Genomic DNA, 12,942 nt, shown 5'->3' with positions numbered 1-12,942 from the left:
CGGACAAGTGCATTAGACGAGTGCACCAGACGAGTGTACCAGACGAGTGCACCGGAAGAGTGCACCGGAAGAGTGCACCAAACGGGTCTATCGGACGAGTGCACTGGACAAGTGTACCGGACAAGTGTACCAGATGAGTGCCCCAGACGAGTGCACTGGACAAGTGTACTGGACAAGTGCACCAGACGAGTGCACCGGACAAGTGCATTAGACGAGAGCACCAGACGAGTGTACTTAAAGGAGTGCACCAAACAAGTGCACCAGACAAGTGCACCAGATGAGTGCACCAGACGAGTCTACCGGACGAGTGCACTGGACAAGTGTACTGGACAAGCGTACCAGACGAGTGCACTGGACGAGTGCACCGGACGAGTGCACTAAACGAGTCCGCCGGACGAGTGCACCGAACAAGTGTACCAGACAAGTGTACCAGATGAGTGCCCCAGACGAGTGCACCGGACGAGTGCACTGGACAAGTGTACCTGACAAGTGTACCAGACGAGTGACCCGGACAAGTGCATTAGACGAGTGCACCAGACGAGTGTACCCAAAGGAGTGCACCAAACAAGTGCACCAGACAAGTGCACCGGACGAGTGCACTGGACAAGTGTACCTGACAAGTGTACCAGACGAGTGACCCGGACAAGTGCATTAGACGAGTGCACCAGACGAGTGTACCAGACGAGTGTACCAGACGAGTGCACCGGAAGAGTGCACCAAACGAGTCTATCGGACGAGTGCACCAGATGAGTGCACCAGACGAGTGCACCGGACAAGTGCACCAGACGAGTGAACCAGACGAGTCCACCGGACGAGTGCACCGGACGAGTGCACCGGACGAGTGCACCAGACGAGTGCACTGGACAAGTGTACCGGACAAGTGTACCAGACGAGTGCCCCTCGACAAGTGCATTAGACGAGTGCTCCAGACGAGTGTACCAGACGAGTGCCCCAGACGAGTGCACCGGACGAGTCCACCGGACGAGTGCACTGGACAAGTGCACTGGACAAGTGTGCCAGACCAGTGCCCCGGACAAGTGCATTAGACGAGTGCACCAGACGAGTGTACCAGACGAGTGCACCGGAAGAGTGCACCAAACGAGTCTATCGGACGAGTGCACTGGACAAGTGCACCGGACGAGTGCACCGGACGAGTGCACCAGACAAGTGCACTGGAAAAGTGTACCGGACAAGTGTACCAGACGAGTGCCCCTTGACAAGTGCATTAGACGAGTGCACCAGACGAGTGTTCCAGACGAGTGCACCCGACGAGTGCACCGGACGAGTGCACCAAACGAGTCCACCGGACGAGTGCACTGGAGAAGTGTACCGGACAAGTGTACCAGACGAGGGCCCCAGACGAGTGCACCGGACGAGTGCACCCAACAAGTGCACTGGACAAGTGTACCAGACCAGTGCCCCGGACAAGTGCATTAGACGAGTGCACCAGACGAGTGTACCAGACGAGTGCACCGGAAGAGTGCACCGGAAGAGTGCACCAAACGGGTCTATCGGACGAGTGCACTGGACAAGTGTACCGGACAAGTGTACCAGATGAGTGCCCCAGACGAGTGCACTGGACAAGTGTACTGGACAAGTGCACCAGACGAGTGCACCGGACAAGTGCATTAGACGAGAGCACCAGACGAGTGTACTTAAAGGAGTGCACCAAACAAGTGCACCAGACAAGTGCACCAGATGAGTGCACCAGACGAGTCTACCGGACGAGTGCACTGGACAAGTGTACTGGACAAGCGTACCAGACGAGTGCACTGGACGAGTGCACCGGACGAGTGCACTAAACGAGTCCGCCGGACGAGTGCACCGAACAAGTGTACCAGACAAGTGTACCAGATGAGTGCCCCAGACGAGTGCACCGGACGAGTGCACTGGACAAGTGTACCTGACAAGTGTACCAGACGAGTGACCCGGACAAGTGCATTAGACGAGTGCACCAGACGAGTGTACCCAAAGGAGTGCACCAAACAAGTGCACCAGACAAGTGCACCAGACGAGTGCACCAGACGAGTGCACTGGAAGAGTGTACCGGACGAGTGCACCAGATGAGTGAACCAGACGAGTGTATCAGACGAGTGCACCGGACGAGTGCACTGGACGAGTGCACCAGATGAGTGCATCAGATGAGTGCACCAGACGAGTGTATCAGACGAGTGCTCCAGATGAGTGCACTGGAGGAGTGCACTGGACAAGTGTACCGGACAAGTGTACCAGACGAGTGCCCCTCGACAAGTGCATTAGACGAGTGCTCCAGACGAGTGTACCAGACGAGTGCCCCAGACGAGTGCACCGGACGAGTCCACCGGACGAGTGCACTGGACAAGTGCACTGGACAAGTGTGCCAGACCAGTGCCCCGGACAAGTGCATTAGACGAGTGCACCAGACGAGTGTACCAGACGAGTGCACCGGAAGAGTGCACCAAACGAGTCTATCGGATGAGTGCACTGGACAAGTGCACCGGACGAGTGCACCGGACGAGTGCACCAGACAAGTGCACTGGAAAAGTGTACCGGACAAGTGTACCAGACGAGTGCCCCTTGACAAGTGCATTAGACGAGTGCACCAGACGAGTGTTCCAGACGAGTGCACCCGACGAGTGCACCGGACGAGTGCACCAAACGAGTCCACCGGACGAGTGCACTGGAGAAGTGTACCGGACAAGTGTACCAGACGAGGGCCCCAGACGAGTGCACCGGACGAGTGCACCCAACAAGTGCACTGGACAAGTGTACCAGACCAGTGCCCCGGACAAGTGCATTAGACGAGTGCACCAGACGAGTGTACCAGACGAGTGCACCGGAAGAGTGCACCGGAAGAGTGCACCAAACGGGTCTATCGGACGAGTGCACTGGACAAGTGTACCGGACAAGTGTACCAGATGAGTGCCCCAGACGAGTGCACTGGACAAGTGTACTGGACAAGTGCACCAGACGAGTGCACCGGACAAGTGCATTAGACGAGAGCACCAGACGAGTGTACTTAAAGGAGTGCACCAAACAAGTGCACCAGACAAGTGCACCAGATGAGTGCACCAGACGAGTCTACCGGACGAGTGCACTGGACAAGTGTACTGGACAAGCGTACCAGACGAGTGCACTGGACGAGTGCACCGGACGAGTTCACTAAACGAGTCCGCCGGACGAGTGCACCGAACAAGTGTACCAGACAAGTGTACCAGATGAGTGCCCCAGACGAGTGCACCGGACGAGTGCACTGGACAAGTGTACCTGACAAGTGTACCAGACGAGTGACCCGGACAAGTGCATTAGACGAGTGCACCAGACGAGTGTACCCAAAGGAGTGCACCAAACAAGTGCACCAGACAAGTGCACCAGACGAGTGCACCAGACGAGTGCACTGGAAGAGTGTACCGGACGAGTGCACCAGATGAGTGAACCAGACGAGTGTATCAGACGAGTGCACCGGACGAGTGCACTGGACGAGTGCACCAGATGAGTGCATCAGATGAGTGCACCAGACGAGTGTATCAGACGAGTGCTCCAGATGAGTGCACCGGACGAGTGTGCCGGACGAGTGCACTAGACGTGTGCACCGGACGAGTGCTCCAGATGAGTGCACCGGACGAGTTTGCCGGACGAGTGCACTAGACGAGTGCACCGGACGAGTGCACTAAACGAGTCCGCCGGACGAGTGCACCGAACAAGTGTACCAGACAAGTGTACCAGATGAGTGCCCCAGACGAGTGCACCGGACGAGTGCACTGGACAAGTGTACCTGACAAGTGTACCAGACGAGTGACCCGGACAAGTGCATTAGACGAGTGCACCAGACGAGTGTACCCAAAGGAGTGCACCAAACAAGTGCACCAGACAAGTGCACCGGACGAGTGCACTGGACAAGTGTACCTGACAAGTGTACCAGACGAGTGACCCGGACAAGTGCATTAGACGAGTGCACCAGACGAGTGTACCCAAAGGAGTGCACCAAACAAGTGCACCAGACAAGTGCACCAGACGAGTGCACCAGACGAGTGCACTGGACGAGTGTACCGGACGAGTGCACCAGATGAGTGAACCAGACGAGTGTATCAGACGAGTGCACCGGACGAGTGCACTGGACGAGTGCACCAGATGAGTGCATCAGATGAGTGCACCAGACGAGTGTATCAGACGAGTGCTCCAGATGAGTGCACCGGACGAGTGTGCCGGATGAGTGCAGCAGACGAGTGTACCTGCCGAGTGCACCAGATGAGTGCACTAGACGTGTGCACCGGACGAGTGCTCCAGATGAGTGCACCGGACGAGTTTGCCGGACGAGTGCACTAGACGTGTGCACCGGACGAGTGCACCAGATGAGTGCAGCAGACGAGTGTACCTGCCGAGTGCACCAGATGAGTGCACCAGGCTAGTGCACCAGATGAGTGCACTAGACGTGTGCACCGGACGAGTGCTCCAGATGAGTGCACCGGACGAGTTTGCCGGACGAGTGCACTAGACGTGTGCACCGGACGAGTGCAGCAGACGAGTGTACCAGACGACTGTACCTGCCGAGTGCACCAGACGAGTGCACCAGGCTAGTGCACCAGATGACGGCACAGGACTGCAAACGCTGGAGGTTAAGTGGGAGAGAATCGATCCTCCGCCAGCAACATCTTCTTCCTCCGTCAGCACAATTCTATTTCTGAAATGTTCTCAGGAAGCCAAGCAGACCTGATTGGCGCTGAGTGACATTACATTAGCTTCTTCTTCTCCTGGTGCGCCTCCTCTATTTCTAGCCCGGCGCTCCCGTTCCCTCCCTCAATATTCGAGTTGAACTCGGGGGAGACAAAGCAACCGAGAAGAGGAGTTTGTGGCTCTGAGACGACTCTTCGTTGGCCTCGTTAATTGGCCTCGCTCCCGGAGTCAGACTCGCTTTTTACCTAGAAGGCGTAAAGGGAAGCCGGGTTTCCCCGACGCCAGTGAACACACCGTGGAGATGAACTTAGCGGAGGTATGCCTCAAGAACACAGAGTGTTGTGAAAATGAAAGGATTTTAAGTGCACTTCATAGTCTGGAAGATATGGTGATATATTTTACTTTTCGACTTCACGGTACCCTGAGTGGACAGTGAAGTGGTCCATGATGGCTTTGTTGCTACCAGAAGGAATGAACCATTTTATATTTTTAGAAAGGGGTTGTAGGTTGTGTTACACATTCCTAATTGAAGTCAAACAATCTTATTATTGAACTTTGACAACAAAATTGATTTGATTTTTATTTTGATGTCGTCTATGAAATCAATAAAATAATGGGACCTCCCAAAAGTGGTTGTGCCGATAAACAACCGTATAGGACAGGGTTGTCAAACTCCTTTTAGATGGGGGGGGGGGGGGGGGGTGGGGGGGGGATGGGGGGGGGGGGGGGGGGGCACATGGAGAAAAATCAACTCCCAAGTGGGCCGGACTGGTAAAACCACGGCACGATAACTTAAAACTAAAGAGAACTTCAGATTGTTTTCTTTATTTAAAAATAGAACACACTGTCGTCGTGCGGGTTCCATGGACCATCAAGGAAGGACATCTCTTTCGGGCAGGTTTGACCCTTGTTTATTCTTTCAATAACACAAGCTTGTCTGCGGTGGGGTCGCTTTTCAGCTCCTTCTCTCCTGATTGATTGATACTTTTATTAGTAGATTGCACAGTTCAGTACGTATTCCGTACAATTGACCACTAAATGGTAACACCCGAATAAGTTTTTCAACTTGTTTAAGTGGGGGTCCACGATACTCAATTCATGCTCGCTCTTTGTTCGCTTTCAGCCGGCCGCGTCGACGCTGTCTTCGGCTCGCTTTCTGTCACTCTCGGTCCTCAGGTACTGCTGCAGGTTCTCCTACTCCTTCTGCCCCGATCTTTCCTCCTTCTCCCCTTTTATACAGTGTGAGGAGATAAGTCAATTGTGTGCCGCTGCGCGATCCACGCACCAGAATTAGATTGTGGCGGCGTCGGCCCTGGCACGCCCCGCCTCTCCGCTCAGCCGCATTCTCCGCCTCCTTGCCGCCATCTTGGGCAGGGCTCCAGCGTGCCCTGTCCACACACATTCTGAAAAATCAGGAATCTGTGTGGACTAAGAAACCAACAATAAAAATAATAAATGAATAAATAAATAAAGGAAAAAAGAATGAATCAAAAAAATATATCCATATCGGTGTATGTATACCGACTTATCATTATCATCCATTATCATATGTTATAGTGTTAATAGTGTTCTTGTGACGTTTGCTAGGCATGGTGGTGATGGTGCTTCTTCCAAGACGCAGTTCGGGCTCGAACACAGCGTAAAGGTAAGAAATGCTGTTAAATTTTATTTAACTAAAAACAGGCTAAGAACAAAAACACTGGTGCTAAGTAGAAAAGACAAACCAAAAGCGCTAGCATGGAAGCTAGGGAACTAAACACAGGAATAGCATGGAAGCTAAGAAGTACAAAAACAGGTTCACCGATGTCGGGAGTTAGCGTCGTCACTAGGATGCGAAAGCGAGTAACAGAAAATGCAGGCTTAAATAAGGATGGTAATCACAAACAGGTGAGAGCCCGGAAACCAGGAACAGGTGAAACAAATATGCAACCATGGCGACAGAACAAATCAGGAAGTGCACAAACAAACTCAAAAATCCAAATAACAAACGATCCGGGCAGCGGATCGTAACAGTTCTATCTTTATTTGTCGTTATTTATACTTTTCTAGATATATTGTGTGATAATGTTCATCAGTCAACTTCATCCATCCATTTTCAACCGCTTATTCCCTTTGGGGTGGCGGGGGGCGCTGGTGCCTATCTCAGCTACAATCGGGCGGAAAACGTTGGTGTTAATTTTCAATCTCACACGAAAAAAAGATTATATCAAAATGAAATTACAGGATGTTATTAATGTAGTTTGCTCATTTTCCTCGACTAGTGCACTAGCATCATATGTTTTTTTCTTTTTACATACGTAGCATAATTTAGCAATTATGCTAAATAATTGCTATTGCGACATCTAGTGGACACATTTAGAGCAGCAGTTTCTTAAAATCTAAATTTCAGCTCACTTTTATACTTGGCAAACTCATACGTTTGACACCCCTGGTATAGAATGTATTGTATATGGTTATATTTTTGCCAAAGTCAAAACCTAAAATCAAGTGTCCACTGCAGAGGACCCCACATCTGCGGTCCTCTCCAAGGTTTCTAATTGTCATCCCATTGGGTTGAGTTTTTCCTTGCCCCAATGTAGGATCTGAGCCCAGGATGTCGTTGTGCAGCCCTTTGAGACACTTGTGATTTAGGGCTATATAAGTAAACATTGATTGACTGATGGATTGATTAACATATCTTTTCTGTGAAAAAAAAAGTGTAGCGCAATATGCATCTTCCATTAGTAGGTGGTTTTGTAGAAGTACTGCAGGACTGCTCCTAAAACTGTCAAGGAAAAAAAAAAAACGCCACAAGTCGGAGCATGATGACATGAATGTGCAGTAAATGAGTGTCTCCATGGTGGAAGCCACGTAGTGCACACTAAAAGCTGTCTTTTAGAGTCCATTTTAAAATAGTTTTACTCGTTTTTAAATCCTTACCTGGTCTTGCCCCACCTTTCCTCTCTGAGCTGCTCCACCTTTGTGCCCCCACCCGGTCCCTCAGGTCAGCTGATCCTGGAGGTACCCAAATCAAAACCCCTTCTCTGTTGTGGGTCCCAAACTCTGGAACCATCTCCCTCTCCATGTGAGACAGGTCCCTTCTTTGGCTACTTTTAAGATCCTTCTTAAAACCCACTTTTATTCACTGGCTTGGGACTTTAAACTGTTTTTAACTTTTTTAATTGTGTGAGGAGGTGTGGCCTGCGGACCTGCAGCGAGGCGGGTGCGTAGATGGTCCACCTGTGCGCGGTTGTCTCATCACCTGTCATTGTATAAAACGGCAGCGGCCGGGAAGGAGGGTGTTGGTGAAGTCGGAGTGGATGCCCCAGAACCAATTTGTGGAAGACTCGCACCTGTGGGTTCCTTGGACCACCAATGACGGACATGACAGGCTTGACGGTTTGGAGATATATTGTTTATTTTTCAATAAACCTCCTTCTTGGGGGCGGCATGGCGTAGTGGGTGGAGCGGCCGTGCCAGAAACCTGAGGGTTGCAGGTTCGCTTCCCACCTATTGACATCCAAGTCGCTGCCATTGTGTCCTTGGGCAGGACACTTCACCCTTGCCCCCGGTGCCGCTCACACTGGTGAATGAATGTTGAATGAATGATAGGTGGTGGTCGGAGGCGCAAACTGGCAGCCACGCTTCCGTCAGTCTACCCCAGGGCAGCTGTGGCTACAGATGTAGCTTACCACCACCAGGTGTGAAGGAATGATGGGTTCCCACTTCTCTGTGAGCGCTTTGAGTATCTAACAATAGAAAAGCGCAATATAAATCTAATCCATTATTATTATTATTCTCTGGTCACTTTTCAGCACTCGCCTCTTCTCCCCGCCTCGCTGCAGGTCCGCAGGCCACGCCTCCTCACAAACTGTTTTTAACTTTTTAACTGCTTTTTAACGTACACGTTTTTCTTAGGATAATTTGTATTTGCTTTTTCACTGTGTATTTTACGTCTGTTTTAAATTTTATTTTTTAGTCTGTCCTTTGCCTCTAATTCTTTGTGGTATGCAGCCCTTTGTTCTTCAACTGTGCTTTATAAATAAAGTTGGTATGGTATGGTATGGGTACGGTACCCTTAGATATAGGGTGTGGAGTTCTGCCAACCGGGAGGAGCTCAAAGTAAAGCCGCTGCTCCTCCACATGGAGAGGAGCCAGATGAGGTGGTTCAGGCATCTGGTCAGGATGCCACCCGAACACCTTCCTAGGGAGGTAAGAGGCTACGGGGAAGACCCAGGACACGTTGGGAAGACTATGTCTCCCGGCTGGCCTGGGAACGCCTCGGGATCCCCCGGGAAGAGCTGGACGAAGTGGCTGGGGAGAGGGAAGTCTGGGCTTCCCTGCTTAGGCTGCTGCCCCCGCGACCTGACCTCGGATAAGCGGAAGAAGATGGATGGTATGGTTTAGTAAAAGAAGAGTTATGAATTGCACAACACAACGCAACACTCCCACTAATAGCACACCCTATTTTATAGTTTTCACACGCCGTGTAACAAGGTGTTTAGTTCATTAGCGCATGCATGGCGGAGCTTGCTGGTTTCAAAAAGCCTCGCTCAATTGATCCGGTCCAATAAAACCGCGTGAAAAACAAGGCGACCCCCGGACGCTCCGCCACACCCATCAGTCATGATTGGCAAAGCTCGGGGCGGAGCGTGTAATAAATAAAGATGTCGCACACCTTCAAACAGTCACACCCGAGCGGACGATTCATGTCGTGGGCGGACAGCTCGTGGCCCCCACGTCCGCACCTGACACCCCCCAATTAGACGTGACAGATGCTCGGCGCGTGCACATGCACGTTAATGAAATCCCCCCCTCTCCCCCTTCCCAACCCCGACACTTCCATCTACCTTTTGTTCTGCGGGCCACCCGATGCGCCCCCGCGCCACAAATGTAATATACATGCAAAGACGTCACTTTTTTTTTTTTTTTTTGCAAAAGTGTGTCGTGCTAAAGTGCTAAAGTTACTAGAACTAACACGTGGATGGAGCTCTTCCAGTGTCTTCCTAGTGGGCTCCATGTGTCATTAGTTCCCCCCCACCCAGCCCTCCAACCCCCCCCCCCACTCCCCTCATCAGCACCTCCACAGATGGGTCACTTTATTTCCCCATAGAATACAATTAATGCCCATTGAGGGATTCCGAGGGGGGACCACCAGATCCCCCCCCCACCCCCCGCCCCTCTATCCCCCCCCTTTGGCAGCCGCTCAATGGTGTGATGGTGCAGGCAAAAGGCGGGGGGAAGAAAAAGGGGGGAGGAGCAGCAGCTAATGCAAACAACCATTTTCTCAGCGGATGTTTAAATGCTATTGGCATCATGTGCCTGACATGTTATTAAATATTCATTACGGTACGTTTTTTATTCAATTAATGTGCAAAACCCCGAACCAGTGAAGTTGGCACGTTGTGTATGTCGTAAATAAAAACAGAATACAACGATTTGCAAATCCTTTTCAACTTTTAAGTTTGATCATATGAGGCCTATACTGTATATACCTTTATATGCATATCCATCCATCCATTTTCTACCGCTTATTCCCTTTTGGGGTCGCGGGGGGCGCTGGCGCCTATCTCAGCTACAATCGGGCGGAAGGCGGGGTACACCCTGGACAAGTATACATACCGTATTTTCCTTGAATAGCCGCCAGGGCGCTAATTAATTTAAAACCTCTTCTCACCCCTGCGCTTATTCAAGGCATGCGGTAAAAGTAAGCAGGCGCTAATAGTTTTCAAACCTCTTTTCACCCCTGCGATTGCAATGCGTACTTGGTCAACAGCCATACCGTTTACACTGAAGGTTGTGATATAAACACTCTTACTAATATGCGCCACACTCTGTGAACCCACACCAAACAAGAACACCAAACACATTTCGGGAGAACATCGGTGTTGCGATCCGCTGCTCGGATCTGTACATATTCTGGTTTATTGTTCCATTTTAGTATCACCCTGTTGTTTAACGTCTTTATTTCCGGTTTAGTTTGTCACCATGGTAGCTCATTAGTTCACCTGCCCTTTGTTATCTACGCACACCTGTTTTCTTCTAATCACCTCCCTTATTTAAACTCGCCCCTTTTCGTTATTCATTCTCTGATCCTAATTAGCCTACGTGCAACCGTGACGACTCGTATAGCTCGGTTGGTAGAGTGGCCGTGCCAGCAACTTGAGGGTTGCAGGTTCGATTCCCGCTTCCGCCATCCTCGTCACTGCCGTTGTGTCCTTGGGCAAGACACTTTACCCACCTGCTCCCAGTGCCACCCACACTGGTTTAAATGTAACTTAGATATTGGGTTTCACTATGTAAAGCGCTATATAAATATAATTCACTTCACTTCACTATTTTCTCGCTAGCTCTCACGCTATGCCACTGGATTATTCCAGTTTTCATACTGATGATTTGTTTTCTCGTTTGTGCTCTCGTGCCAAGTTTTAGTTTTCTAGTGTTTTATCCTAGCTTTCACGCTAGCGTCTTTTGTTTCCTTTCTCTTTACACTAGTGTTTTGTTCCTAGCCTTTTTATTAATTAATAAATCCATTCATAACATACCTTGTTGTGTTCATCGCTTCGACGCATCCCTGGAAGAACCAATCCAGCATTATAATGCCACACAAGCCTCACAATGGGCTCTGTAACACATTATAAACGCAACATAAGAATTACCCAGAATGCCATGCATCCGCGACTCTTGGCTATATTATGCACGCGCCCTCAACCCCGCCCACCTCAACTGATGCACGGAGAGGGGGGGGGGGGGGGTTGGTGCTAGCGGGGTGTATAATATAGCCAAGACTCATGGATGCATTGTATTCTGGGTAATTCTTATGTTGCATTTAAAATGTGTTACAGAGCCGAAATGTGTCTGTTATTCTTGTTTGGTGTGGGTTCACAGAGTGTGGCGCATATTAATAAGAGTGTTAAAGTTGTTTTATATCACAATCATCAGTGTGATCTGTATGGCTGTGGAACAAGACCCCTGGTTTACACACAATAAAAGCAGGATAAAACTCCTCGGCCATTTTGAAAAAGACGACAGGTGAAGCGTCACTTGTGACGTTATGAATTTGGTAAAAGTAAGCATGCGCTAATAAATTTGGTGAGCGAGTTTGACCCGGCAGTAGTTCAAGGGAGGAGCATATCACATGCCCAGCGGCTATTCAAGGAAATAATGTATACTGGTTCACCTGCACTGGCTTCCTGTGCACTTAAGATGTGACCTTTAGGTTTTACCTCTTCTCGCCACGGCGTTTACCAAAGGCATGCGGTAAATTTAGGCCTGCGCGTATAAATTTGAGTGTGATGTAAGGATACCATCATAAAAAGCACATTTAATAAAAAAATGTTATTATGGTCTTACCTTTACTTATAAATGAAGTCCATGCGCAGCTCCTTCTGATCAAAAGCATCGATAACTTGTTTATAGAAGTCTTCCTTATCTTTCTTCAGTTTTAAAAGTCTCTCTATCTCGATGGAGATCTTCCTTTATTACCTCCTGCTTCGATTGAAAGTCCAGTTTAGAAAACTGTTTTATTTCAGATATGTAATCCTCCATGTTAAAAGTGCAAGCGAGAGGAAAAAAATGAACGATCGCTGCTTGTTGTCACTTCTTCTGCAGCCGAGTAGTCGCAAGAAGGATCACTAGCGCCCTCTACCACCAGGAGGCGGGAGTCATTTAATGACTCATGTTTGACACACGCAGCTACGGTATATTAATAAAACATAGCTGCTTACTGTTCTTTTTAGCATATTCAATAGCTTGGACTTTAAATCCTACAGAAATAGCTCTTAATCTTCTTCCCTTTATGCGATTTCAAATGATTGAAATCAGCCTCCTCCCTTTTGAAAATGATGACAGGGGAAGTGTCACTCGTGACGTGACGAGTTTGACCCGGTGGAAATTTTAGGCATATGCTAATTATTTGGCGAAACGAGTTTGACCCGGCGTTAATCCTGAGCCGGCAGTAACGCATGCGCTAATTATTTTAGGAAACGAGTTTGACCCGGCAGTAATTCTAGGCAGGCGCATACTATATACCCGGCGGCAATTCAAGGAAATACGGTATATAGCGCTTTTGTCTAGCGACTCAAAGCGCTTTTACATAGTGAAACCCAATATCTGAGTTACATTTAAACCAGTGTGGGTGGCATTGGGAGTGTCTTGCCCAAGGACACAACGGCAGTGACTAGGATGGCGGAATCGGGGATCGAACCTGGAACCCTCAAGTTGCTGGGACGGCCACTCTACCAACCGAGCTACACCGCCAAGCAGTAAGCGGTGTGTTCCCAGGGCCAGCAATGAGTCAATCATTCAAAG

This window comes from Nerophis ophidion, linkage group LG14, assembly GCF_033978795.1.
Source record: "Nerophis ophidion isolate RoL-2023_Sa linkage group LG14, RoL_Noph_v1.0, whole genome shotgun sequence".
NCBI classification, from domain to species: domain Eukaryota; kingdom Metazoa; phylum Chordata; class Actinopteri; order Syngnathiformes; family Syngnathidae; genus Nerophis; species Nerophis ophidion.
The sequence above is the reverse complement of the archived record's forward strand: the minus strand, read 5'-3'. Positions refer to the sequence as shown.